Source organism: Trachypithecus francoisi, unplaced genomic scaffold (genome assembly GCF_009764315.1).
Source record: "Trachypithecus francoisi isolate TF-2019V2 unplaced genomic scaffold, Tfra_2.0 Lachesis_group2, whole genome shotgun sequence".
Lineage (NCBI taxonomy): Eukaryota > Metazoa > Chordata > Mammalia > Primates > Cercopithecidae > Trachypithecus > Trachypithecus francoisi.
In genome coordinates this window covers 119,982,529-120,008,227 of record NW_022681465.1, presented here as the reverse complement: position 1 = coordinate 120,008,227, position 25,699 = coordinate 119,982,529, and the positions used below count along the sequence as shown (strand labels likewise).

The window sequence follows — 25,699 nt, the reverse complement described above, 5'->3', positions numbered from 1 at the left end:
TATGTTGCCCATATTGGTCTCAAATTCATGGGCTCAAGCAATCCTCTTGCCTCAGCCTTCCAAAATGCTGGGATTTGAAGCATAAGCCACCATGCCTAGCGATAAATCTCTTTTCTTTAAAATTATCCATTATCTAATCTGTGGTTATAGCAACAGAAAACAGACTAAGACCGGAGGTAAAGGAAAGGACACAGGCAAGTAGGCAGGAGGGCAGGAAAGAATGAAAGAAAGGGAAAGGAAGAGAGGCAGGGGAAGGGAGGGGTATGGACAGGGAGGTGGAGAAGGAAGGGAAGTGAAAAAGGGAGGCAAGGAGGCAAGGAAACAGGGAGGCAGGAAGAACAGGCAACCTTGGTGATTGAAAAGGTTATACAATGTGTATACCTCACGTGACTCCCTTGTTTGGCAAGAAAGACAACTTATCAGACTGCCCAAGCTCTTTAGCAAACTAGGACCCATCTGCCTTATATTCTATCCATCCTGCTATATACTTCAAAGGTCCCGCTCAACAATTCCTTTCCTTTCCTTTTGAAAACTACCCTACTCTGCAAGAGTAGAACAAAAGAGTCCTTCAGATGCTTACTAAGTCAAGCCACTACCTGTTTCATGGTACAGTTGAAATCAGATATCCCAAAGTCTCCAAAACATTTAAGCAGCAGAGGTTGCCTATGCAAGGAATACATTGGGGGAATGGTGGAGCTCAAGTTCTCCCTTTATTATGTAATATGAATCCTGTAACCAAAACTACAGGTGAATCACTATATTTTACCCTTTGAGAGCAGTTCTCTAGACTCCAAAATTCAGAAATAGGCAAGTAAAATTCAAAATACATTATTATAGCTTATGTCACGATTATTAGTTTTCCAAATTTTTTTGGAAAAAAATTATTTACTTATTTTCCAAATTCTGCTGCTGCTACTCTTTAAGGAAGGACAATGGGAAAAGAGGAAAGTAAGGAAGAAGGTGTATCTTTTCCCTCAGATTAGGTGAAAAAAGATCATTTTCCTAGCCAAAGCGGTACTTATAATGACCTTGTAAGAATTTGTGATCCTTTTGCCATACCACCTTGCACACTCTGTGTACCTGATCGATCCAATAGTCTTTTATCCTCACACTCAGAGAGTTTTTAAAATATGGGAGGTAGCCAGGCACGGTCACTCATGCCTGTAATCCCAACACTTTGGGAGGACAAGGCAGGCAGATCACGTGAGGTCAGGAGTTCGAGACCAGCCTGGCCAACATGGCGAAACCCCCTCTCTACTAAAAATATAAAAATTAGCCAGGTGTGTTGGTGGGCACTTGTAATCCCAGCTACTTGGGCAGCTGAGGCAGGAGAATCACTTGAACCCCAGAGGTGGAGACTGCAGTGAGCTGAGATCACGCCACTGCATTCCAGCCTGGGTGACAGAGTGAGACTCTGAAAATAAAAAAATAAACAACAAAAATTAAAAAAATAAAATATGGGAGGTGAATTAGGTCTGCCATGAAAAATGTAATTAAACAAAATAACGAAAACCACCTTTTACTGAAAATCTTAAAAAGCAAAGAGAATATACTAAATCTCAAAAGCGATCTCTCCTTAGAATGCCATGTTAGAGAAAGACAGAACTCTCAGTTACAATTTTGTTCAATTCCTTTCCAAAGGCTTCTATCCAACTTTAATCTTTGGGTTACAGGGGCAACATATGGGAGCTTAGTCAAAGCTCTTTGGGAACCAATAAGGAAGACTTTTTTTTTTTTTTTTGGAGATAGAGTTTCGCTCTTCTTGCCTAGGCTGGAGTGCAATGGTGTGATCTCTGCTCACTGGAACCTCCACCTCCAGAGTTGAAGCCATTCTCCTGCCTCAGCCTCCAAGGTAGCTGGGATTACCACAGCTACTTTTACGCAGCTACTTTTACCACAGCTACTTTTACCACAGCTACTTTCACACAGCATGCACCACAAAACCCAGCTAATTTTGTATTTTTAGTACAGACAGTTTTTCACCATGTTGGTCACGTTGGTCTCGAACTCCTGACCTCAGGTGATCTACCCACCTCAGCCTCCCAAAGGGATGGGATTGCAGGCATGAGCCACCGCGCCTTGCCAAAAAGAAAACTATTATTTATTTATTTATTCAGAAGGAGTCTCGCTCTGTCACCAGGTTGGAGTGCAGTGGCGCAATCTCGGCTCACTGCAACCTCCGCCTCCTGGGTTCAAGCGATTCTCCTGCCTCAGCCTCCCGAGTAGCTGGGACTACACGCACCCGCCACCACGCCCACCTAATTTTTTGCATCTTTAGTAGAGACAGGGTTTCACCATATGAGCCAGGATGGTCTCGATCTCCTGACCTCATGATCTGCCCGCCTCGGCCTCCCAAAGTGCTAGGATTACAGACGTGAGCCACCCCGCGCCCAGCCCTAAAAAGAAGACTATTAAAGCAAGTGTCTGGATTAATCTGAGTTGAATGGGAAGGACTGGTTTTTTTTTCCTGAAAACTATCAATTGCAAGGTATTGGAGGCTTTCTACAGCCTTGATATCTGTCAATTAAGTTGTTCAGAGCACAAGAATAAGAGCATGGAACAATTTTAGACAGAACCAGAGGATGCATTTCTAATCCCAGCCAACTCTGATTACCAGTGGGGACAAAATATTCACAGTTAGTATCTATGTAGCTGTTTACAGATTAAAGTACATTTCTATACCCCGTCATTTGATAAAACAACTTGGTGAAGTAACAAGAACCAGTATTTTGATAAAACATCTAGTTAATATAGTTTTGGTATCAGGATAACCACTATCCCCCAGTCCCTGTCCAACCCTTTTATATTAATAAATAAAAAGTACAGCAAGGATAAGAGGTTTGTCCAAGGTCATTCAGTAAATGGATGCCTCCAAGCAAACCCATCGTCACAAGACTATCTCTACTCTTAGGGCCTCAAAGATCATTTCTAAAGGACTCCCAAATCTACATTTTGAACCTAAACATGTGCATGCATGAGCTCTATCATCTGAGATGTGGATATCTCCATGTTCACATTCCATCACCTCAGATACAACATGCCATCTCCCCATCCAAACATTCCTATTCTGTCAATAATACTATCACTCTCTGACATTCAGGGATAGAAGGCTGATTTCAGCCTTCACTCTTTAACTTCTTCTCCCCTACTTGCTTTGTTAAATCATACCAATTCTTTTTAACAAAGATATACAGATCACTTACCTTGTACTGCACACAAATGCATCTGTTTGACTGTGCCCTTCCCTCTTTTTCAACCCCTACTTGGCCCTCATCATCTTATATTTACCATTCTAGTATTTGCCCTACAGTCTTCCTGTCTCTATCCTCCCCTTGCTCTCGAGTTCTTATGCCCCATTTTAACATTATTCTCATGCCAATAATCCTAGCACTTTGGGAAGCCAAGGCAGGATGATTAATTGAGGCCAGGAGTTGGAGACCGGTCTTGGAAACATCGTGAGACCCTGTCTCTACAGAAAAAAAAAAAAACAACACGTAAAAATTAGCCTGGCAGCCGGGCGCAGTGACTCACGCCTGTAATCCCACCACTTTGGGAGGCCAAGGCAGGCAGATCATGAGGTCAGGAGATGGAGACCATCCTGGCTAACATGGTGAAACTCCGTCTCTACTAAAAATACAAAAAATTAGCCGGGTATGGTGGCGGGCACCTGTAGTCCCAGCTACTCGGGAGGCTGAGGCAGGAGAATGGTGTGAACCTGGGAGGTGGGGCTTGCAGTGAGCTGTGATCGCGCCACTGCACTCCAGTCTGGGCAACAGAGCCTCCCGGGTGCTGTGGCTCATGCCTGTCATCCCAGCACTTTGGGAGGCCGAGAAGGGCGGATTAGGAGGTCAGGAGTTTGAGACCATCCAGGCTAAGACAGTGAAAACTCATCTCTACTAAAAATACAAAAACAAAATTAGCTGGGCGTGGTGGCGGGCGCCTGTAGTCCCAGCTACTTGGGAGGCTGAGGTGGGAGAATGGCGTGAACCCGGTAGGCGGAGGTTGCAGTGAGCCCAGATTGCACCACTGTACTCCGACCTGAGCTGGGCGACAGAGTGAGACTCCATTTTAAAAAGAAAAAAAAAAAAATAGATAAAACAATTAGCCAGGCATGGTGGCACATGCCTATAGTCCCAGCTACTCAGCTGAGGCAGGAGGATGGCTTGAGTTCAGGAGTTCGAGACTGTAGTGAGCTATGATTGTGCCACTGCACTTCAGCCCCAGCAACAGTGTAAGACTCGGTCTCTTACAAAAAAAAAGAAATTATTTTAAAATTAATAATTATTAAAAATTAATGAAAATTATTAAAATAATTTTTTGAGACAGGGTCTTGCTCTGTCACCTACACTGGAGAGATGTGGCGTGATCTCAGCTACTGCAACTTCCACCTTCCAGGCTCAAGCAGCCCTCTCACTTCTGCCTCCTGAGTAGCTGGGAATATAGACACATGCCACCACGCCTGGCTAATTATTGCATTTTTTTGTAGAGAGGGTTTCACCATGTTGCCCAGGCTGGTCTCAAGCTCCTGGGCTCAAGCAATCACCTACCTTGGCCTCCCAAAGTGCTGGGATTACAGGCATGACCCACCACGCTTAGCCTAAAATAATTATTAATATAAAATTATTCTTTCTTTCTTTTTTTTTTTTTTTTTTTTGAGACGGAGTCTCGCTCTGTCGCCCAGGCTGGAGTGCAGTGGCCAGATCTCAGCTCACTGCAAGCTCCGCCTCCTGGGTTTACGCCATTCTCTCGCCTCAGCCTCCCGAGTAGCTGGGACTACAGGCGCCCGCCACCACACCCGGCTAGTTTTTTGTATTTTTTAGTAGAGACGGGGTTTCACTGTGTTAGCCAGGATGGTCTCGATCTCCTGACCTCGTGATCCGCCCATCTCGGCCTCCCAAAGTGCTGGGATTACAGGCTTGAGCCACCGCGCCCAGCCATAAAATTATTCTTTCTAACCTATCACACGTCATATTAACATTGTGCTCCAAAGTCATCAGCAACTCCCATATGTTTCTTGGATAATGTCCAAACTACTCAGACCTTAGGCCAGACACAAGTGGCTCATACCTATAATCCCAGCACTTTGGGAGGCTGAGGAAGGAGGATCACTTGAGCCCAGCTAGGCCATATAGCAAGACCTAGTCTCATTAAAAAAAAAAAAAAACAAGGCCGGCACGGTGGCTCACACTGTAATCCCTGCACTTTGGGAGGCTGAGGTGGATGGATCACCTGAGGTCAGGAGTTTGAGACCAGCCTGGCCAACATGACGAAACCCTGTCTCTACTAAAAAAAAAAAAAAAACCCCAAAAATTAGCTGGGCGTGGTGGTACATGCCTATAATCCCAGCTACTCAGAAGGCTGAGGCAGGAGAATCGTTTGAACTCAGGAGGCAGAGGTTGCAGTGATGCGAGATCGTGCCACTGCACTCGGCCTGGGCAACAAGAGCGAAACTCCATCTCAAAAAAATATATATATATATAATATACACACACACGTATATATACACACACACACACACATATATACATACTCATACACAATGACACTATCTTTCCAACCCTGTCTTCCACTACTCTTCTTTAAAGTCTAATATTAGATTGATTTTACCATTTCCCCTAATCCTCAAGACAGTTACAATCCTACTTCACTCCACTAAAAATTTCCAGTAGTGAGACTCTGACCTTCATATCTTAGCTCATATTTTTCCTCTTCTCTCCTATTCCCTTGCTTCCACTACCAGATTGTGACATCTTTGAGAATGACCATCACATCTCACATCTATTTCACTACAGTGCCAAAAGCAATGCCTTTCCGAGCAGTCATCCACACAAGAGTTGGCTGAAAATGAATGGGAAATCCCCTAAGACCACATGTCCTTCTGGATAAGGAGTCAAAAGTGTGGTGCTCTTCACAATGAGGACATTACAAAAAAGTCAGTCATTCAATATATATTTATTGAGCATCTTTTATGTGCTCCAGAGATCTTAGTTTGTTAAACTGAGTCTTGAACTACTGTAGTATCATATAGTAAAAATATGAAAAATTGTACTACTGAATTTTTTTTAATTTCCAAGAAGAGTGATATTTAAATTTTAGTCCATTTTAAAGACCTGATAGAATTATTGTCTAGGGAAAAGAGGATAGAGGAAGAAGTAGAATTAAATTTAATTTAAATCAACTGAATTCAGGCACTGGACTGATATATGTTACACTGTTCTCTCCCTCGTCATTATTGTATTTTAATGTTTTAAACTACAAAGCAGGAAGATAAACTCACCATATTAAAACAAAATATTTTATGCAGGATGTTAAATATTTAAGTTTTAAAGAATCACTTTGTGGCCAGGTGCAGTGGCTCACGCCTGTAATCCCAGCACTTTGGGAGGCCGAGGTGGGCAGATCACAAGGTCAGGAGATCGAGACCACCCTGGCTAACATGGTGAAACCTCATCTCTACTAAAAATACAAAAAATTAGCCGGGCGTGGTGGCAGGCGCCTGTAGTCCCAGCTACTTGGGAGGCTGAGGCAGGAGAATGGCGTGAACCCGGGAGGCGGAGCTTGCAGTGAACCAAGATCACGCCACTGCACTCCAGCCTGGGCGACAGAGCAAGACTCTGTCTCAAAAAAAAAAAAAAAAAAAAAAAAAGAATCACTTCATTTTTTAAGCTGTTCTGCAGAAATCTACAAAATGTTAAAAAGAGAATAGTACAATTAATGGCAGCAGCATAAAAACAGGCAGTGATGCAAGCGAGAACACACTGGAGCACACAGCAGGATTCCAGTGACACCAGACGTTCTTCACACACTCTAACAACTTTGATGCTGTTGTTAGCAAGGATTTGAGCTCTTCTTCAAAATTCATTGTAGGGGTAAGGCATGGTGGCTAACTGCCTATAATCCCAGCACTTTGGGAGACCAAGGCAGACCACTTGAGGTGAGGAGTTCAAGACCAGGCTGGCCAACATGGCGAAACCCTGTCTCTACTGAAAAGACAAAAATTAGCTAGGTGTGGCGGCACACACCTGTAGTCCCAGCTGCTCAGGAGGCTGAGGCATGAAAATCACTTGAACTCAGGAGGTGCAGGTTGCAGTAAGACGAGATCACGCCACTGCATTCCAGCCTAGACTACAGGAGAGATTCTGTCTCAAAAAAAAATTGTTTCCTTCCTCTTTTCTCAGATTTGGCACCGTTTCAAAAGCAGCATGACATATACTAGAGATAATTTTCAAATTCTCTTCAAATTCCTTCCTACCGTGAAATAGGTTTTACTACCAGCATAAACTATGTAAGAGTCAGTACAGAGGTTATATGAACATGGTTTTGCAGTCATCTCTTTTAACACTGAGAAAAGCTTGGTGCCTCTTTGGCTCTAACATTCCTAAAAAGCTTACTTTATGAGGAACAAACTCTAGGTAAAAGGTTATGCATTGGGAGTGAATATTTTGAATTTCATGGCCAGGTATGGTGGCTCATGCCTGTAATCCCTGCACTTTGGGAGGCCAAGGTGGGTGAATCACCTGAGGTCAGGAGTTTGAGACTAGCCTGGCCAACGCGGTGAAACCCCATCTCTACTAACAACACAAAAATTAGCCAGGTGTGGTGGCGCACACTTGTAATCCCAACTATTCAGGAGGCTGAGATGGGGGAATTGTTTGAACCTGGGAGGTGGAGATTAAGGCACTGCACTCCAGCCTGGGTGACAGAGACTCCGTCTCAAAAAAAAAAAGAAATATATTAAAAAAAAAAAAAAAGAATTTCATTCCAGACTCTCATCTCCCTTACTTTACGTATAAATGCAAGAATTCCCCTTTACTTTGTGGGGATACTGTGATTAACAATAAAATAACATATAAAGTATCTAGCCCTAGCACAAAACAGACAGTCAATAAATGGTGGCTATTTTTATTCTCAGATCTATTCCTTGGTATGTGATACTCCTGGGATGTTGCTGCTATTAAGGTTATAAAACCAAAGTCAACTCAGAATCCTTTTTTTTTTTTTTTGAGATGGAGTCTCCCTTTGTCGCCCAGGCTGGAGTGCAGTGGCACGATCTCAGCTCAGTGCAACCTCCGCCTCCCAGGTTCAAGCAATTCTCCTGCCTCAGCCTCCCAAGTAGCTGGGACTACAGATACATGCTGCCACACCCAGCTAATTTTTGTTTTTTTTTTTAGTACTGATGGGGTTTCACTATGTTGCCTAGGCTGGTCTCGAACTCCTGAGCTCAGGCAATTTGCCTGCCCCGGCCTTCCAAAGTGCTGGGATTACAGGTGTGAGCCACCGTGCCCAGCCCACTCAGAATCCTAAATTGTCTAAATTCCACATTCCACCAAGCTAGAACCAGGGTGAATATGGGATACTCAGGCAACACAGGACACTTAACACCCTTGCCCCCAGCCTTCTGAGGGTGTATGTCAATTATGCAGGTTTAATCAGCAAAAGAATCTCTGGACTTACAAAGTAATTCATAAAGCTCCAAACTAGTCATCTCTATACACAATAAAGAAATAGCAGATAAAGAGGAAAAGACCTCTTTAGAGATTATTGCTCTTTATTGTTCAAACAAATACAATTTATTACCTTTTCATAGTTCATTATACTGGCTTCACCAAATGGTTCTAGACAATTTGAGGAAATAGAGTGATACATAATTTATGTGTATATCTGTAATACCTTGCATAGTTTCTAATAAAGAGACACGCAGAGTTTAATCTATACCATATTTGTCTCAGAAGTGTTGAGATAAATCTAACAAGTGAGGCAGATTATTCCAACTGCCGAGAAAACACAGCACTGAATAGAATCAGCAGCTCTTAGAGAAGTACATAGAGTAACCAGAACCTAGTTCCACTCCTCCATCAGGCAGTCAGTATTCTTAATATCCTTCCAATCAGAGGAAAGAATAAAATTTACAGTAACTCGTTCGTTTTTAACTTGGGAATTTTGACAACCAGCAAGTTATTATGCTGAGCTATAAAACTAAGGTAAAAAGGACCTAACAAGTGCACTCTACTGGGAGGATATACATTTTAAAACAGAAGACAAAATCAACTGAAGATTTATAGCTGAGGTCTCAAACTGGACTGCAGCGAGAAAACAATGCCCACAAAGTTGTGTTCAGTTGCAAATCAGTTGCATTAGTGTTTTTTAAATTGTAACTGCCAGTATTTAAATTTCACATGAAATTTCATATAAAATTTGATGTCTGATCTCAAATACCACTCTTTTGGGGGAAAAAATTAGACGTTGGGTACATATTCCCAGAAAGATGATCACTTGAAGAAAGAGATCTCCTCCTTAAATTGGCCTGTGCTCTCTAGCTTGCTTGGATCTCCAGCCTGTCCCATTTTACAGATGATGAATCTAAGCTGAAAGATGTTCAAAACCACAGAACTAGCAAAATGCCTATTTGTGAACGCTGGGGGTTCACTCTTGACAGCTCTGCAACTCAACTTCCAAATAAAATGTAATTAATGTTAAAAGAGAGGTATCTAAAAGACTTGTACATGAATACTTAAAACCATTTCAGTTATAATAGCCTAAAATCTGGAAGCAATGCAGATGTCTATCAATTGGTAAACAGATAAATTGTGGTATGTCCATACAATAACAAAGGCTCAGGCCCAGCATGGTGGCTCAGGCTAAGAAAGGGTTGCTCACACCTGCAATCCCAGCACTTTGGGAGGCTGAGGCAGGAGGACTGCTTGCAACCAAAAGTTCCAGACCAGCCTGGGAAACATGACAAAACCCCATCTCCACAAAAAATCAAAAATTAGTCAGGCATGATGATGACACCTGTAGTCCCAGACACTCATGAGGCTGGAGAATCACTCTAGCCCAGGAGGTCAAGGATACAATGAGCCATTATCACGCCACGGCACTCAGCCTGGGCAACAGAACGAGACCCTGTCTCAAAAAGAAGAAAACAACAACAACAAAAAAAGACTCAACGAATACACAACACAATATGAATATCTCAAAATCACTGTTAACTAAAAGAAGTCAGACTCAAAAGACAACACATTATACCAAAAGATTTATATGAAATTCCAGAGAAGACAAAATAGTGATACAAAGCAAATCAGTGACTGGAGCCAAGGACGAGGGCAGGAGAACTGAATGAAAGCGGCAGGAGGAACTTTCTGTGGTGATAAAAATGATGGAGATATAACAGTGGTTAGATGACACCATGTATTTGTCAAAACTCAAAATTGGTTGAATTTTTTTACATAAACTATAACTCAATAAAGCTAAATTTTAAAAAGAGGTGTTTAGAAAATAATAGAAAACTACCAAGAAGAATACTACCTGGGAAAGTTTGCGAAAGCTTTAGGGAAAAGGTGAATTGCACTTTGTTATAGAACAATTTGTAGGTGCATAAGAAATAGAAAACAGGGCACACGGGCATCACATTCTACACTGTGGCCTTTGAAGAAGTACCATCTTTGAATACAAGGGAAAATGTTTCATAAAAAGAAATTCATAAAAATGGATAATTAAGTCTTTTTTTTTTTTTTTTTTTTTTTTTGAGACGGAGTCTCACTCTGTCGCCCAGGCTGGAGTGCAGTGGCCAGATCTCAGCTCACTGCAAGCTCTGCCTCCTGGGTTCACGCCATTCTCCTGCCTCAGCCTCCCGAGTAGCTGGGACTACAGGCGTCCGCCACCTCGCCCGGCTAGTTTTTTTTTTTTGTATTTTTTAGTAGAGACGGGGTTTCACAGTGTTAGCCAGGATGGTCTCGATCTCCTGATCTCGTGATCCGCCCGTCTCGGCCTCCCAAAGTGCTGGGATTACAGGCTTGAGCCACCGCGCCCGGCCAATTAAGTCTTTGGACAGGTATCAAAAGGAGTTGATCTTACAAGATTTCCTAAGAGGGAATCAATTTATATGCTATTTACATGCAAAATAAGCAGATAGTGTGGAAGAATTTATTTTGCTTTGCTTTTAAATAAAACATAATGAGAGGTGGCACACACCTGCAGCCTGAGCTACTCAGGAGGCTGAGATGGGATTGTTTGACACCAGGAGTTTCAGGCCAGCTTGGGCAACACAGCAAAACCTCACCTCAAAAAAATAAAAAATAAATAAAGCAAATAAAATGTAAAGGTAGGGGCAAAGAGAAACCCAAAGGGGCCAGGTGCGGTTGCTCACGCCTGTAATCAGACATTTTGGGAGGCCAAGGGATGGCTTGAGCCCTGGAGTTTAAGACCAGCCTGGGCAATGTGGGGAGACCCTGTCTCTACAAAAAAAATTAGCTGGGCATGGTGACACACACATGTAGTCTCAGCTACTCGTGAGGCTGAGGTGGGAGGATCACTTGAACCCAAGGTCAAGGCTGCAGTGAGCCACGACTATGCTACTGATCCTGTCTTAAAAAAAAAAAAAAAAAAGAAGAAAGAAGGAAGGAAGGAAGGGGGAGAGAAAGAAAGAAGAGAAAAGAAATATAACCCAAAGGGAATAAAGAGAGAGAGGCAGGGAGGGTGGGAGGTGAAATAAAGGCAAGAGACAAATAAAATAGAGTCAGAATGAACGGTACCTTAGTACCAACACATTAGAAAAGGTGGGACTAAAAGAAAAATGAAACACTACGGGAAAAGACGAATCAACCAAAGTCAGAGGTACAGGGAGCTACAGAGAAAAGAGACTGGAGACCTGACAGCATAGAACAGACTGAAGAGAATAGAGGACAAAGAGAAAGCAAAAAAAGCTATTTCCTCCTAAATCTTACAAATCAGTTTCCTCCTCTTCCATTCTCCCTCCCACCTCTGCCTTAGCTCAAACCATCTCATACCCAACCCCACACTACACATCTTTTACATTTCAACTGTACTAGAATGCTTCCTTCACTAATCTTCAAAACTAAGTTCAAACACCACTTTTTCTATGAATATTCAACTTTCCCCAGGCAGAGTTAGCAGTCCTTCTTCCATATTTCAGAACATTTTGTTCTGAAAAACCATCGTAACATTGGGTTGCAATGTGTATCTCCTCTCCTAGTCTATGGGCAACTCTAGTAGGGGATTCAAAGGTAAAGATGAAAGCCTTACTAAAAAGCAGTTCAAAAACTGTACAGCTGGGTACAGTGGCTCACACCTGTAACCCCAAGACTTTGGGAGGCTGAGGTAGGAGGGTCACTTGAGTTCAGGAGCTCAACACCAGCCTGGGCAACACAGTAAAACTCTCTCTCTACAAAGAATTTTTTAAATTAGCCAGGTGGGCCAGGCGCGGTGGCTCACACCTGTAATCCCAGCACTTTGGGAGGCCAAGGCGGGTGGATCACCTGGCGTGGAAAGTTCAAGACCAGCCTGACCAACATGGAGAAACCTCAACTCTACTAAAAATACAAAATTAGTTGGGCATGGTGATGCATCCCAGTAATCCCAGCTACTCGGAAGGCTGAGGCAGGAGAATCGCTTGAACCTGGGAGGTGGAGGTTGCAGTGAACCAAGAGTGTGCCATTGTACTCCAGCCTGGGTGACAAAGAGAGACTCTGTCTCAAAAAAAAAAAAAAAAAAAAATTAGCCAGGTGTGGTGGTGTGCACCTGTAGTCCCAGATACTCAGGAGGCTCAGGAGACTGAGGCAGGATGATTGCTTGAGCCTGGAAAGTCAAGGCTGCAGTGAGCCATGATCGTGCCCCTGCACTTCAGCCTGGGTGACAGAGCAAGAACCTGTCTCAAAAAACAACAACAAAATCTGCACGAGTCCACCTCATTTATACCACACCAATAAGATGCTAGAAGCCTTGCTGTTTTAAGGAATTCTACAGTGAATATTTTCAAAAGTACATCCACCCTACCCCTAATTCCTCCCTCCATATCATCAAAGACCTTTTTAAACGTTTTATTTTTGTAATGCTTTAAATTTCTCAGTAAATGACTAACCTATAATAGAAAAGGCAGCAATTCCATCAGCAGCCAAAAAAGAAACTGCTTTTATAAAAGGAGCACCTCAAACCCTCAGGACAAAACATTACACTGAAGAAAACAAATGCACAACAAGAATCTAAAAAAAAAAAACTGGAGGGGAAAAAAAAAAAAAAACCCAGCAAGCTTTACTATCACACTATTCTTTAAGAAAAAAAAAATTTAGGCCAATGCATTGCCTCACGCCTGTAATCCCAGTACTTTGGGAGGCCAAGGCGGGCAGATGGTTTGAGGTCAGGAGTTCGAGACCAGCCTGGCCAACATGGTGAAACCCTGACTCTACTAAAAATATAAAAATTAGCTGGGCATGATGGCAGATGCCTGTAGTCCCAGTTACTTGGGAGGCTGAGGCAGGGGAATTGCTTGAACCCAGGATGAGAAGGTTGCAGTGAGCAGAGATTGCGCCACTGCACTCCAGCCTGGTTGACACAGACTCTTGTCTCAAAAAAAAAAATTAAAAAAAACAAGAAAAAAATATTTTTTAATAAAGAAATTAAAAATTAAGAAAAAGAAATTAGCAGGCTAGGCACAGTGGCTCACGCCTGTAATCTCAGCACTTTGAGAGGTGAAGGCGGGTGGATCACCTGAGGTCAGGAGTTCAAGACCAGCCTGGCCAACATGGTGAAACCCCATTTCTACTAAAAATACAAAAAAATTAGCTGAGTGTGGTGACGTGCTCCTGTAATACCAGCTACTCAGGAGGCTGAGACAAGAAAATTGCTTGAACCCAGGGAGGAGGAGGTTGCAGTGAGTCGAGATCGCGCCACTGCACTCTAGCCTGGGCGACAGAGTGAGACTCCGTCTCAAAAAAAAAAAGAGAGAAAAAGAAATCAGCAAATTTGTGAGGCTTTCATAGGAAATTCTCAAAATCAATAATACCCAAAAGATATAAAAGTGGTTTTGGTGTTGAAAGGAGAGTGGAGGATGATTTAAGTTGCCAAGAGTAAGTAGGGAAAGCAGTAGTTTAGAAAGCTGTTTAGGGGCCGGGCGCGGTGGCTCAAGCCTGTAATCCCAGCACTTTGGGAGGCCGAGACGGGCGGATCACGAGGTCAGGAGATCGAGACCATCTGGCTAATACGGTGAAACCCTGTCTCTACTTAAAAATACAAAAAATTAGCCGGGCGACGAGGCGGGCGCCTGTAGTCCCAGCTACTGGGGAGGCTGAGGCAGGAGAATGGCGTAAACCCGGGAGGCGGAGCTTGCAGTGAGCTGAGATCCGGCCACTGCACTCCAGCCTGGGTGGCAGAGCAAGACTCCGTCTCAAAAAAAAAAAAAAAAAGAAAGCTGTTTAGGAAGGAGAGTTACAACATAGACTTTGGAGGAAAGGTCATAAATTGGTAAAAATGCATATAAGGCTTGGCTGGTGATACCATTGCCACACCCTGCATCAAACTCGCTCCAAATCCTAGCCTACCCTACAAAGGTGAGTCAGTCTTATTAGCAAGAATGATTTTACAGTGACCCCCTAAAAAAAAAAAAGGATCCTACTATGCAGATGAAAAATTATCCCAAACCTATATGAAATAAGAGATTCCATTCATATTTGCCAAATAGGACAAATCCAAAGAACAAAGCACAACTTTTTTTTTTTAAATACCTGCAAGGAATATTCAACAAGTCTAACTATTGGAGTTCATCTGAAAACAACAAAGGAATTAAAGAGATTTTTAAACATCATCAAAATAGCTTCTCTAAAAACTTTCTTAAAAGAGCGGATCAATTTTAGAATGAAAGCTTTTTGTTTGAACAGATGGTGATTAATTCCTCCCTTCTAACTAAGAAAAGCCCAACATCTCTAATAGTAGACTTTATTACTTACCAGATAAGCGGTTCTTAGCAATGCATGCATTCATTTAAACAGTTCAAGAGCACTAAAAGGTATCAGGCACAGTGTGAGGCAGTGAATATAGAAATAAAACACAGACTCCGACCTCAAGGAGCTCACAGTTTAATAAGAAGACAAATAAGCCAAGAGAAAATCGAATCCAGATTTGAGAAGTAGTTTCAAGCAGCCCACAATATTAGCATATTCAAAGTACAAGAGTTTAAAAATATAGTAACTAAAAATTTCCCAGTATCCCCTTGTGAGATGGAAAACATCATTAATCCCTACCACTACAAATTAATAAACTGAGATTATCTGTAGTCATCCAGCCAGAACCTAGGCTAGCTAGAACTAGAAACAAGATTGCAGGCCACATGTTTTTCAGTTCATAAAGGTCAATATATTCTCTTTTCCAAACTTTTATGCTTCCACTTGAAATCCAGTTCAAGTCAACAAAAATGGTGAAATATTACATTAAAAACAAAGCAAAAGCTATCAAAAAAATTAAGTATTTGCCAGTTATATTTGTAGATTATGGCATCTCTGCTTCACTAGGCACTTAGCACCACTTGACATTTTCCCCGGAAAAAGAGAGGAGGTAACCTGTACCTTTTGCGCCTGGAAAAATCATCCTTCTCTCTTTAATTCTTCAAGCACCTCAGGCAATAAGCACTCAATGTCTTCATAGCTTCTAAATTAACTGTATATTTGAATATAAGAACTACATGTGTTGACTATTCACCTATCATCTCTTGAAACAGCCAAACAGTTTTGTTAAGGATTATATGCTAAATGTGCTTGGAAACCTCAAGACAACCATATCCTGAATATATCTTAAGGCCAAAATTTTTTCAATCAGAATGCGTCTCTAAAATCAACAGGATTTGTACCAATATTTGCTTTAAACAGCTTTTCATGAAAACATTTATATGTAAATGAAGTAAAAATACAAAATACAATGTTGCCGTATGTTCTTGTACTAAAAATTCTTCAAGGCAGGAGATGTGTACAATCTACAAATGCTCAAATTTACCTAAAGTGTCTATTTGTATATTCTGAAATACCTTAACATCTGAGTACTTAAAGCTCAATGACTGGGCCGGGCGTGGTGGCTCACGCCTGTAATCCCAGCACTGTGGGAGGCCGAGGCAGGCAGATCACGAGGTCAGGAGATTGAGACCAGTAGGGCCAACACAGTGAAACTCCATCTCTACTAAAAATACGAAAATTAGCTGGGCACAATGGCAGGCACCTGTAATCCCAGCTACTTGGAAGGCTGAGGCTGGAGAATCACTTGAACCTGGGAGGCAGAGGTCTCAGTGAGCCGAGATCCTGCGACTGCACTCCAGCCTGGGGGACGGAACTAGACTCGTCTCAAAAAATAAACAAACAAAAAAAAACCTCAGTGATGTCTTACAACAGGGGTTGACAAAACTATAGCCGTGGAAGCACAAATAGAGGCACAGCCTGATCTTGTAAATAAAGTTTTATTGGAATACAGCCCAAAAATATGCAGAACCTATTTTCTACAGCTGTTTTCATGCTACAGATTGCAAAGTTGAGTAGTTGTGGAAGAGACTATAAGGCTGAAAAAGACTAAATATTAACTATTTGATCCTGTACAAAAAAAGTCTGTCAACTCTTGTCTTAAAATAATCAGAACCAATTATCTGACAAATTTATGTCTAGTCTAAGAGTTTGTCTATCCCAAAATGAGCTACTGAATATGGTGAAAGTGTCAGTGAATTGTTCCTCAAAAAAATCCAAGTTCAACCCTGCATGGATTTATTTCAAAATCACAAAACTGGGGCGGGGGGGGGGGGGGCACAGTGGCTCATACCTGTAATTCCAGCACTTTGGAAGGCCACTGCGGGCAGATCATTTAAGATCAGGAGTTCAAGACCAGCCTGGCCAACTTGATGAAACTCTGTCTCTACTGAAAATAAAAAATCAGCTGGGCATAGTGGGGCACGCCTGTAATCCTAGCTATTCAGGAGGCTGAGGCAGAATAATCGCTTGAACCCACTTGCAGTGGGCCAGGATCATGCCACCACACTCCAGCCTGGGTGACGGAGTTACACTGTCTCAAAAAAAATAGATATATGTATTTTTTAAATAAATATATAAATGCCCATCTTGACTGAAAATTAAGCTTTAAAAGCAAACAGTGATTTTAGCTCTTTATCTTTTAAAAACTGAGTTACATTAATAGAATCAATACACAAACTTACTGTACTCGTCACTTGTATTTAGTTAACCACCACCAGGAACCATGCTAGTTATTCCTTTACTTCTCACACTAGTATCCTAGAACCCACACACATCCACCCTGTAAACTAAGTAGAACATTGTCTATATAAAAGTTTGCTTTCACCTGCCATGACAGAATGATGGTAAATGGAGCATCCAGACTCTCTTCTGGAAGTATTTAGCCTCTTCTATGTTTATGAACATAAAAATCCCAAAGCTGGGATTATACCCAAATAAGTTCTATTGAAGGAATTATACCCAAATAAGTTCTATTGCATCTATTTGCCATTCTTAGAATAAGAGAGCATTATACAAGCAATGCTAATTGATTGACTTTATCGACCAATGCAACAATGAAAACTGCCTGGAATATTCTAGGTATCAATGAAAAGTTTTTATTTTAATTTTCACTATACTTCTCTGTTAAACTAATTAGGGCATTGTAAGGGCTAAGGTTTCAAAAGCAACACAATGCCACCTGATAAAATATGAACTGACAGGCCAGGCGTGGTGGCTCACGCCTGTAATCCCAGCACTTTGCGAGGCCAAGGCAGGCAGATCACCTGAGGTCAGGAGTTCAAGACCAGCCTGGCCAACATGGTGAAACCCCCGTTTCTACTAAAAATACAAAATTAGCCAGGTGTGGTGGCGGGCACCTGTAATCCCAGCTATTCAGGAGGCTACGCAGAATTGCTTGAACCCGGGAGGCAGAGATTGCAGTGAGCCGAGATCTTCCCACTGCACTCCAGCCTGGGTGACAAGAGCAAAACTCGGGAAAAAAAAAAAAAAGAAAAGAAAAATAAGAACTGGTAAATAAGCTAATACCCTTATTGACCCCAAAAGTTATACTTAACAACTCAAGTTTATCAAATAATCAGGGATGTTTTTATGTATCATTATTAACAGAACTGAGTCAGTCATGCCAAAGTACTACAAAAATTGATGAATCAGGCCGGGCGCAGTAGCTCACGCCTGTAATCCCAGCACTTTGGAAGCCGAGGTGGGTGGATCACCTGAGGCCAGAAGTTCAAGACCAGCCTGACCAGCATGGTGAAACCCCGTTTCTATTAAAAATACAAAAAATTAGCTGGGCATGGTGGCACGCACCTGTAGTCCCAGCTACTGGGGAGGGTGAGGTAGGAGAATTGCTTGAACCCGGAAGGCGGAGATTGCAGTGAGCCGAGATCTTCCCGCTGCACTCCAGCCTGGGAGACAAGAGGGAAACTCCGTCTCAAAAAAAAAAAAAAGAAAGAAAAAAAATAAGAACTGATAAATAAGCTAATACCTAGCCTGACCAGCATGGTGAAACCCTGTCTCTATTAAAAATACAGGCCGGGCGCGGTGGCTCACGCCTGTAATCCCAGGACTTTGGGAGGCCGAGACGGGGTGATCACGAGGTCAGGAGATGGAGACCATCCTGGCTAACACGGTGAAACCCCGTCTCTGCTAAAAAAAAAAAAAAAAAAAAAAAAAAAAAAAAATTAGCCGGGGTGGCGGCGGGAGCCTGTAGTTCTAGCTACTCAGGAGGCTGAAGCAGGAGAACGGCGTGAACCTGGGAGGCGGAGCTTGCAGTGAGCTGACAACGCGCCACTACACTCCAGCCTAGGCGACAGAGCGAGATTCCGTCTCTAAAAATAAAAATACAAATACAAAAAATTAGCGGGGCATGGTGGCACGCACCTGTAGTCCCAGCTACTGGGGAGGCTGAGGCAGAATTGCTTGAACCCGGCAGGCAGAGGTTGCAGTGAGCCGAGATCGTGCCACTGCACTCCAGACTGGGCGACAGAGGGAGACTCCATCTCATAAAAAAAAAAAAAAAAAAAGCCTGTGCGCGGTGGCTCACGCCTGTAATCCCAGCACTTTGGGAGGCCGAAGCAGGTGGATCACGAGATCAGGAGATCAAGACCATCCTGGCTACCACGGTGAAACTGCGTCTCTACTAAAAATACAAAAAAATTAGTCGGGCGTGATGGCGGGCTCCTGTATTCCCAGCTACTCGAGAGGCTGAGGCAGAATGGTGTGAATCCGGGAGGCGGAGCCTGCAGTGAGCCAAGATGGCGCCACTGTACTCCAGCCTGGGCGAGAGAGAGAGACTGCCTCAAAAAAAAAATAAAAATAATAAAAATAAAAATAAAAAATTGATGAATAATTTACCAATTATTCTTTTTCTCCAGCTAATAAAATAGAAGATAACGCAAATTCTTAATACAGCTAATTCTGGATTAACCCTTGCACGATCTATCCAAGGCATGTTCCTATGCCTAAGTACTTAACCAAAGATGCATCAACAGTTTGGTACCCTTGACAATACCAATGTAGCCACAAGTTGTAATACGACGTAAACACAAGCCTAAATTAAGCATTTAATAAGGCCAAAAGGATGCCAAAATAATAATACAATTAGATTAAAATAAGTATTTTCAAATTATTCATACCATTTTTCCCTGCCTCTGGTGTATATCCTAGCTATTTTGGATTAAAAGATTAAAGATATTTAAAAGTACAATCAAGTGACAACTAGTTTACGACAGATCACAAGATTTACACAGAAGTCTTGTTTTCTGCTTTTAAAAAAAAAAAAAAGAAAGAAATTCTAGGCCTTGATCCTCTTTTTCACCTGCAGGGTATTCGCAAGAGAAAGTCCTAAAGAATCTTCGAAACTAAATAACTTTCTCTGGGCTCAGTTTTCTCAAGAAGTTGATTAATGTGGGCCACCAACTTATGTTAGCAAGAGGGGCAAATTACTACGAAGACTAGGACAAGCACGGGGCCTAATCTTTAAAAGGCATCCTGATGGGGGAGGGGGGAGAGAAACCTCGCCCAGCCCTCAACTTTCTCAGCTTTTCTAGTCCCGTTTTCTTTTACAAAATTGAGAAAAGCAAAACTTCCCCCTCACTGCCTGTCTCTTATCTGAGGCCTGGTACAGAAATTCAGATCGCTATTTATCCAAGTACCTCCTTAAGGTAGTCTTAAGGCTCAAGCCAGCTCAGAAACGGCAGAAAGATTTGCTTTCTTGGGTTAACAGGAGGGCGATTACAGCGTTTGGCGGCCAGGTTTGTCAGGAAGCATAGGGCCAAGAAAGAGGGAGAATCCAGAGACTGAGCTCCATCTAGTCCCAGGAACCACCCCCAGGGGAGGCTTGACTGCCCTCGGTACTTCCCTGCCTCCTCAGCTCGTGTGAGGAGAAAGGCGGGTCGGGGTCAGGCTCCCCTGAGCTACTTCCTGGTCCGATCGGACTCGCCTTCGGACACCCGAAACACCCCCGGCCCGGCTCCCTCGCCCTTTGCCCTGTCTCCTCCCCTCTCAGTGACCCACCACCACTGGTCCCCTCCCATCTAACATGGCCGCCCCGCCCGGCCCACCTCCGGCACAGCCTAACCAGTTGATGGCCCCCCGCGGCACCGCCTCCCCCACGCCCATTGGTGCAGAAGTCTCCATCCGCCCGGTCCATTGGACGCCAGAGCCTGCCACTCAGCTCCGAGGGCTCCGCCCCTGAGCCGCTTCAAGCTACTTTGAGAAGACATATAAACAAATCCCGGGAGGGAGGCCCCTCTCGCCCGTCGCCTCTGAGGCGGGGACAGAAGGGGGAGCGGCTACCCCCGAGACGCCCTGCTTGAACCCCCCTAGCCCCAGCCCGCGCCTCCTCGTCTCCTGCCAGCCTGGCTCCAACCTCCGCGGCCCCGGCCCTTCCTCACACGCCCCTCTCTCCCCTCCTCCCCCGCCAGTCTCACCTCCCCTCCCCTCCCGGGCCCCTCCCACCCGCTCTCTTCTCTGACAGGCCGACTGCCGGCAGCAGCGGCCCCGGGCTCGGAGGCAGCGGGGAAGGGCCGGGCGGCCCGGCAGGACGGACGTCCGGCGCTGCCCACCCCGGCCTAACCTACTGCCCGCCCGCGTGTCCCATCCACCGCCGCCCCGCGCTTTTATGTAACCGTCCCGGGCTGGGGGTGGGGGAGGGGAGCGGAGCCCCCGTGACCCGCAGGCGGTGGCCTAAGGCCCGCGCGCCCTGGCACTCGGCCGTGGTCCCGGCCCCCGCCCCGCGCCGGCCCGGCCCAGAGCCCCAGCGCTGCTGCCGCCTAGGCAAGCGGCCCTCTGCCCCCCGCTCCGCTCGTCCCCCAGCCCAGGCCCTTGGGGGCTCCGGGCAGCGGGTGGCGGCGCTCACCTTTGGGTGTAGGGGCGGCTCAGGGACTGGGTCCGGTTCCGCTGCAGGGGCCACGGCCCCTCTCCATGCTGCCTCGGGTTTGTTTTGTTTATGTCCTTCCTGACGGGTTCCCGGAAATCGCGTGACTCGCCCCCCTCACGTGGGCCGCGGCGAGGAGGAGGAGGGAGGCGGGGGCCCGCCGGCTTCGGGCCAATCGCGAGGCGTTCCACAGCCCGGCCAATCAGGGGCTGGGTCCGGCCGGGCACCCCTGTCACGTGTCGCCGGAGGGGCGGGTTGCCCGGAAAAACCAGGAAGAGAGGGCGGAGCGGGGGCTCGGCGCCGGCCTCTGCAGTGTGGGCGGGGACGTCTCCGATACGCGGCAGCACGCCCAGGTTGGGAGAGGATGTTCCTTTTACGAAGGCTTCAAATCCAGCGTTTTATCACATCTCAGTACTGCGCTGTGAGGTCTGAGGTGTCCGTTTGCCCATTTTGTAGTTTAAGTTCACTGAAACTTGAAGTAGTTAACTTCATTAGTAGGGAGATTGTATCGATGACCTGGGTAATGGACCGCCTCCCCATCTGAACGTCTTAATTGAGAGACAAACCTTACCTTTTGTCGTTCGTTCATTCATTCACCGACTCAATATTTAGCACGAATTCCGAGACACAGGGATCAGTCAGACTGCGTGCACCTTTCAAGAGAGAGACCCGTATACAACTGCACAAACAGAATGCCACTATTACAGAAGCGCCTAGGCAAGCCTCCGTGACACATGGTCCTGAGCACTTCCTGATCCTCTTAATAACAACAGCGTCCCTTTCTAGCACTTCTAGCACTTCTAGCACTTCCTGATCCTCTTAATAACAACAGCGTCCCTTTATTGAACGAGCACTATATGGTGGGCTTATCATCTCAATGAGTTTTCCCTGCAAGCACATGCAGTAGTAATATATCCATTTTTCAGACAGGAAAATTAAGGCTGAGAGGAGTGAAGTCACTTGCCGGAGGTCAGGCAGCTAGTAAGTGAGCTAGCTAGGGCTGGAGCCCTTGTCTTTTATCACAGCCTATTCTTCCAGATGCTTTTTTTTTTTTTTTTTTGAGACGGAGTCTCGCTCTGTCACCGGGACTGGAGTGCAGTGGCCGGATCTCAGCTCACTGCAAGCTCCGCCTCCCGGGTTCACGCCATTCTCCTGCCTCAGCCTCCCGAGTAGCTGGGACTACAGGCGCCAGCCACCTCGCCCGGCTAGCTTTTTGTATTTTTTAGTAGAGACGGGGTTTCACCGTGTTAGCCAGGATGATCTCGAACTCCTGACCTCGTGATCCGCCCGTCTCGGCCTCCCAAAGTGCTGGGATTACAGGCTTGAGCCACCGCGCCCGGCCCCAGATGCTTTTTATACATCTTAAAGGCACGGAATTGATATGAACACACAACAGAAATTTGATTTTAGTAAGCACAGGGAAAGGAGGATTGGGGAATAAAGACCCCTGCCTAGGTTTCTGTCAGGAGGAATCGCCTTTGAAAATGTGACTCCCTTTTGCACAGATTTTGAGAAGTAGTATAGTGTCGTTGTCAAAACCATGGACTTCGGAATCAAAAAGACGCACAGATCGTAATCATCAGGAGAGCAGGGACTGAGCAGTGTTTATCCTGTACCTTCCATGCCTGGCACATAGGCAGTCATTGCACACTGGTTGAATGAATAGTCTGGATTTGAATGCTTGTTTCACCACGTGTAAAGCAACACAAATTAACCTCTGTGAAGCTCAATTTCCTCCTCCGTTAGTACTTTCTGGAGTTGATATGAGAACTAAGTGAAATAATTCATATAAAGCACTTATCAGAGTGCCTGGCATATAGCAAGCACTTAATGAATAGTTGAATTATTAAATTGTTTAAGGGCATCATTTGGAAGATGTACTGTAGACTAAATAGCAAGTACAGATAACTAGACTTTAGCAGGTTAACAGCCACTAAAATAATACTTCTGTACACAAAATTAATAGATAGCTATATGTAGATACCTAACGGGAAAGTAAAAGCATAAATCTCTGTAGCCCCCACAATACCAACCACATAGTAGGGCCTCCATGCCCAGTGAAGGAATGAGGATTTCCCCTACTGCACAGTGAGTACCAGGATTATAATTTTTTTAAGTCTAACACATACCACATTCTGATTTTCCACATCAACTGGAATTGAAAATTGAAAAAGAGAAAAACTAGCTTGGGACGTTTGAGCCAAGTTCCCTTGACTCGTTCACGTGAGATTCATGCATTAAGTCTCCCCGGGGTACATGACAGACCATCCTCTTTTGTAATACTATATTTGAAAAGGCTCCAGGAGATGATTAGACCTTCCATTGATACACTGCCGTCTGGACACAGGCATGTTCATCTCCTCTATTGGGCAGTTCCTTGGGGTCAGTGGGCCGCCAGGTTTATCTCCTAGTGTGAGACTCGTCCCACTGAAGGTGTTTACTAGTGAATCACATTGGATTCCCACCTTTCCCTCTTCCGTTGTCTTGGAAAGGATGAGGTTTTGGCTAAAGGAGACCTTTCCATCAAGGTTTGTTAATTACTATATCCTGCTCCGAAATGAATGAAATCACTGGCTCTGAATTGGTTTGTGTTTGGGTTTTATCCTGCCAGATTCTGTCACAGTCAAAGTTGGCAGGAAGTTGGAACTCTCTAATATCATTGGCTTCTTGTTCTAGCCACAAAGTAGTAACCAACTGGCACCACCACTTTCAAAGTGTTTAACCTGGCTCCTGCGGAATAATTTACATACTGGAATAGCATGAGTCAGAAAAAACACGCTTTACACAAATATGATACAATGGGGGGAAACAAAGCAATAGATACTTAACTCCTTTTAATTCTTAAAATTTTTTTTTATTTTCGATTAGCTAACATATATACGTGGTACAAAATTCAAAAGGCACAAAAAAGTATTCAGTGAATAGTAAGTCTCTGTCCTGTCCCTGTTTCTTGGCTACTCATTTTCCCTTCTCAGAGGGAACCACAGTTACCCACATTCTGTGTCTTCTTCCAGAGGTATCCTTTGTATGTGCAGGCATTTTACCTGCTTTAAACCTTCATGTGTTTAGAACACTGTTCTTGGAGCCAAGACTCCAATTTGAGCTGTACCACTAACTATAAGATCCAAGGTGACCTCTCTGAGTTCCAATTTCTTCACCACAAGGGATCAGGACTAAAACTGGGTATTCTCTACGATCTTTTTAACTTCAACACTGAGCCCACATCCTGAAAGAATTAAAATGGTTGGCACGGGTCCTAATTTTCCATATGACCTGTAGGTCATAAATTTGCACTGTGTGTAAATCTTCATTACAGTAGATTGAGCTCTGCCTGCTGCTCACATAGACATCTTTTAAGAGAGTGTTATTTCAAGTCTAAATGTTTTCTTTCCGGACCCCTCTAGGCCTATGTGATTTGTTAAATAAGACTTCACAGCTTTAGAAGTGAGATTAATTAACTCAAAGCTGGAAGATCTCCAGGAAAAGCTGTGTCCTTCTGACACTAAAAACTGATTTTCTTTCTGAGAAGACTGGAGTGAATTGAAAAGAGATACTGATTGATGGTTGGCAGTTGGCCTCCATCCTTCATTCATCTTACCAAAAACATTTTCTGGGGCTGGGCATGGTGGCTCATGCCTGTAATCCCAGCACTTTGGGAGGCCGAGGCAGATGGCTCACTTGAAGTCAAGAGTTCAGCCTGACCAACATAGTGAAACCCCGTCTCTACTAAAAATACAAAAATTGGCTGGGCGCGGTTGCTCACGCCTGTAATCCCAGCACTTTGGGAGGCTGAGGCGGGTTGATCACAAGGTCAGGAGATCGAGACCATCGGCTAACATAGTGAAACCCCCTCTCTACTAAAAATGCAAAAAAAAAAAAGCCGGGCGTGGTGGCGGGCATGTGTAGTCCCAGCTACTAGGGAGGCTGAGGCAGGAGAATGGCATGAACCCAGAAGGCGGAGCTTGCAGTGAGGTGAGATCGCACCATTGCACTCCAGCCTGGGCGACAGAACGAGACTCTGTCTCAAAAAAATAAATAAATAAATAAAAATACAAAAATTAGCCTGGCGTGATGGCAGGTGTCTGTAATTCCAGCTACTCGGGAGGCTGAGGCAGGAGAATCGCTTGAACCTGGGGGGGTCAGAGGTTGCAGTGAGCTGAGATCATGCCATTGTACTCCAGCCTGGGCAACAAGAGCAAAACTCCGTCTCAAAAAAAAAAAAAAAAAAATTATTTGGGCTGGTCCAAAGGTAGTGAATTATCTCTATTGTTGACAGTTAGTTACAGATGGAACTCCTTGTTCTGCTCTTTTCCCTGACTGCTGCACTTGACTAATCTTAAAAAAATGAAATAAAAGAAAATAATTATTTGGGGGAAGAAGAAAGGTCAGTTCTTCCCACTGCCTGATCTCTCAAGAGGACACAGTGTTCTTCATGTGACAGCTCTGAGCCTCGGTTTCTTACTTCCACAGAAAGCACTACAATTGGTCCCAAATATCCTTCTCTAGTCTCCCATTTATTTACCCTGAT

General features: G+C 44.2%; 1 protein-coding gene across 4 annotated transcripts in view; it reads right to left on the bottom strand.

Annotated features, from left to right (window-relative positions):
* The window catches only part of CREBRF (CREB3 regulatory factor), a 90,482-nt gene extending 69,177 nt beyond the window's left edge, over window positions 1-21,305 (bottom strand). For 2 of the 4 annotated variants that reach the window (XM_033180315.1, XM_033180316.1), the window contains exon 1: window positions 21,154-21,305. The gene's annotated coding sequence lies outside the window, so the exon portion shown is untranslated. The remainder of the gene's footprint in view (window positions 1-21,153) is intronic. The other 2 variants (XM_033180314.1, XM_033180313.1) reach the window with 2 other exon arrangements.
* Window positions 21,306-25,699: the final 4,394 nt, after the last annotated feature.